Here is a 3,107-nt window from a genome sequence, read left to right as displayed (position 1 = left end):
GACATGTTAGAATCCATTTTGTCGAACTTATTACAGAAGTTGGGCCCGATTACAAGAAACGCGTAAGACGATATAAATTCCCTACGGTGCCATCAAAACTAGCGCGTTGTATTAGCTGTACGTTTGTAAATTTCATATGCTTGTTAACACAAACTCTTATTCCGTGATCAATAAAATAATTAAATAAAAAGAAAGTCCCAAACCGTGGCATTCCAGCATGTATAATGTGAGGCGTAAGCAAGTGGCATTCGTGGCGCGGAGACCGCCTAACATATAAATAGAGTTAAAGCTCCTTCATAAATCGCAGATATCAGTCTTATCATACAAGTATCAGACGTATTGAGTAAGCAAAAGAGAGCGGGGAGAAATAGGCTGTAAGTTTTATGAGTGCTAGATTTCAGTTGCTGCTGACATTGTACAAGGCAAGTGGATGATGATGGAGGGATTTAGATTATCAAAGCGACCATGGATTCAATCAACGTTGTTATGCGCTCTAGTAATTTGTTGTGTAAACGTTGGAGCAGATCAGCTCCACGAAGGAAGATGGGAGCTTCTGGTGGAAAACGCGGGTGTTGCAGCGATGCATATGACACTTTTACACACCAATAAGGTGCTCATCTTCGACCAGACGCTCGCGGGTCCATCTAATATAAGCAGAACTGACCCGCCCTGCAATAGAAAAACACCACCGGCTAGCGAGGATTGTTGGGCACACTCCATCGAATATGATATTGCCTCCAGCAAGGTCAGGCCTCTACACGTCGTCACCGACACGTTTTGTTCTTCCGGCTCTTTTGCCAGCAACGGCACGCTCGTACAGACCGGCGGATGGAGCAACGGTGACAGGGTGATCCGTTCCTTCACTCCATGTTCGGATTCGTCTTGCGACTGGGTCGAGTCTTCCACGTTGCTGTCATCCCGAAGATGGTATGCTTCCGATCAGATGTTGCCCGATGATCGGGTCATCGTTGTGGGAGGTCGAAGATCGTTTAGTTATGAATTCGTTCCTAAGAGACCGGGCGAGGGAGCCTTCCGGCTCCCGTTTTTGGTAAAGACAAATACGGTCGACGTGGAGAACAATTTGTATCCGTTCACACATTTGTCTTCTGATGGCAATCTCTTCATCTTTGCCAACAAGGATTCGATCCTCCTCGACTACAAGAATAATAAGGTGGTCAGAACATTCCCCACGATGCCTGGCGGTGGTGCACGGAACTACCCTTCATCGGGCTCGTCCGTCATGCTGCCCCTCGACTCCGTTAACAATTTCCAAAGGGTGGAGATTCTCATCTGCGGGGGAGCGCCCGACGGAGCCTTCAAAAAAGCCAGATTTAACCAGACGTTCGTGGAGGCGCTCAAGAGTTGCGGAAGATTGGAGATAACATCGTCAAATCCAACATGGACAATGGAGGAAATGCCAGGCCCGAGGGTGATGAATGACATGCTCATTCTCCCCACCAGCGAAATCCTCGTAATCAACGGCGCCAAGAAAGGAACCGCCGGTTTGCAATTAGCGAGAGAGCCTTCTCTGAGCCCTTTTCTCTACAGCCCCACTGAAGTCCTAGGGAATCGGTTCCGGGTCCTGGTTGCTACAGGAATTCCTCGAGTGTATCACTCTACTGCAAATGTTCTTCCTGATGGACGGGTCCTTGTTGGCGGGAGCAACTCCAATTTTGGGTACCGCTTCTCTGGCGTGCCATTCCCAACAGAACTTCGCTTGGAAGCGTACATTCCTTATTATCTGCATTCTAATTACGACCCCAAAAGGGCAGCCATTACTTCCATTTCTACGAGGGAGATAAAGTACGGCTCCAAATTCATCGTGCGCTTCTCTCTTCCAAGGCGTCCAAGTACCAATCTTCGTTTTCATGCTTACGCCCCTCCTTTCACGACGCACGCGTGGTCGATGAATCAGAGAATGCTGGCGCTGGCAGCCACAGCTGTTGTGAAAGAGAGTGGCGGGTATTTGGTGGGTTTGACGGCTCCGCCCAGCTCGGTAGCTTCTCCGTCGGGGTACTACTTGCTGACAGTTGTGAACGGAGGGATTCCCAGCAAGGCCGAATGGATTCGCTTCATTAATTAGAACCGCTGAAGTATTATGAATTTCTCTGGATATCTTCTGATAATGTTTCAATACTCGAGATTATTAACAAATTCTTTAATCATTGAAGGGGAACGAGTACAGGAGCGGAAATACTGTGGTCTGCGGGATTTTACAGTCGGTGACCAAAGAATTCTCGGGGCCAATCTAAACAGTAACTCTCCCGTGAGTTACATAAATAGTGGACCAGTTATCCACATGAAAATCCTACAGTATGGAATACAACGAGATTCCCTAGCTTGGATTTGTTTCTGCATAGGACTTGTATATTAGTATCAAACTCTAGCATTCATATATTTGGATCCAAGTAATTAATTTGATTGACAAAGATTTGTATATATCTTGTTTTGACTTTTATTTCGTCTATATATTTGTATTGTAGGAATGAATTGTATATTTGACTCTTTTTTATGGGTGAGATTGTTTTCTTTATTACTATTTTACTTTTCTATTCTATTTTTTCTCATTATTGAACTAAAAATATAATAATTTTTTGTTTTTAACTTTTGTCTATTTAATCATCTGGGGTTGACAAATTTAACAATTTTATAATAATAAAAAAGACATGATAAACAACATATAAATGTCTTTTAATCTATTCACATATACCCACAATTGATTGTAATTATATATCTTTATAGATCGATCAACATGTATCTTAAAATTTAATCTTTTTATACAAAATCTTAACATTGAAATTTTAATATTGTACACAATAATAATATATAATAACTACAAGAAAACAAACTAATTAAAATCCAAGATCAAAATGAAGTGTGAAAATATACAATTACTATCACTCAAGAATTTTTTGGCAATATTAAAAAAACTAAATATCAAAATTAAATTTATAACCATAAATAATAAGATTTTAGATAACATCCCTAAATTAAGGACATTCGATAAGGTGTTAATAATGGTTGGTATTGCAAATAATAGATGATCAGTTGGACCAATTAGTGTGATGCCCAAAGGTTACTCTTGGTATAGTGGGAGCATGATAAAG

The 3,107-nt window shown here is 41.8% G+C and overlaps 1 pseudogene; it reads left to right on the top strand.

Annotated features, from left to right (window-relative positions):
• The first annotated feature begins 319 nt into the window (after window positions 1-319).
• LOC149580219 (aldehyde oxidase GLOX pseudogene) lies at window positions 320-2,439 on the top strand (annotated as a pseudogene).
• Window positions 2,440-3,107: the final 668 nt, after the last annotated feature.

This window comes from Cupressus sempervirens, chromosome 1, assembly GCF_028749045.1.
Source record: "Cupressus sempervirens isolate cs-2001-9-10 chromosome 1, ASM2874904v1, whole genome shotgun sequence".
NCBI lineage: Eukaryota > Viridiplantae > Streptophyta > Pinopsida > Cupressales > Cupressaceae > Cupressus > Cupressus sempervirens.
The sequence above is the reverse complement of the archived record's forward strand: the minus strand, read 5'-3'. Positions and strand labels throughout refer to the sequence as shown.